Raw genomic sequence first — 992 nt, 5'->3', positions numbered from 1 at the left:
AAATTCGATGAACTTTTGTTCAAATTTGATGATTTTTTTTCCAAATTCAATGACTTTTTTTCCAAATTTGATGAACTTTTTTAAATTAAATGATTTTTTTCAAATTCATTAAACTTTTTCCATAATTGATGAACTTCTTCTAAATTCAATGATTTTTTTCAAATTTGATGGATTTTTTACAAATTCAAATTTGTGATTTTTTAAGAGTCAATTACATTACCCGTGCTTAAACGTGCCTATAAAAGTCACATTCATTAGTGCTAAAACTTGGGATGTACATTGAACCGGTGAAACAACTTGGCTTCCTTGGGAAAATAGGGTTCAAACAACAAATTCCCAGGCCTAGAGTGGCTAGTTACACACACCATGTATTAGAGGTCCTCAGTTTGAGTCCCCAGTGGATCGATTTTGTTTCTTCATATAATATATGCAGGATGTTGAGACAACTAATTATTTTTACTAGCAAAAGAGCCCGTGCGTTAACACGGGAGATAAAAATCATGATCTCCAATGGCCATGACCACATTTTGCTAACTCGCCGAGTTACACTATTACACTCAATTTTGTGAATCATGAACAATTTTTGAAATCATGTACTTCTTTTAAACTCATGAATATAATTTAAATCATGAATATTTTTCAAATTTATGAAAAAAATTATAAATTTTCAAACATTCGAATTCATGAGCATTTTATACTATTTGCAAATATTCTTATTTTTTAAATCTAGAATCGGTGAACATTTTTAGAATCGACAAATATTCTTTTGGAAATTGGTGGACTTTTTTTAAAATTCACAAACATTTCTTGAATTAAGGAACATTTTATGAAATGCATGATCAAGTTTTGAATCAGTGAACATTTTATGAATGAATAAACTATTTTGTAAGCCACGAAGAAATTTTTAACTTTTAGGATATCATTCCACTCCCGAACATTTTTGAATTGGCAAATTTTGTTCAATTTCATTAACATTTTTCAATACACATACT

This window comes from Triticum aestivum, chromosome 1B (assembly GCF_018294505.1).
Source record: "Triticum aestivum cultivar Chinese Spring chromosome 1B, IWGSC CS RefSeq v2.1, whole genome shotgun sequence".
Taxonomy (NCBI): Eukaryota; Viridiplantae; Streptophyta; class Magnoliopsida; order Poales; family Poaceae; genus Triticum; species Triticum aestivum.
The sequence above is the reverse complement of the archived record's forward strand: the minus strand, read 5'-3'. Positions refer to the sequence as shown.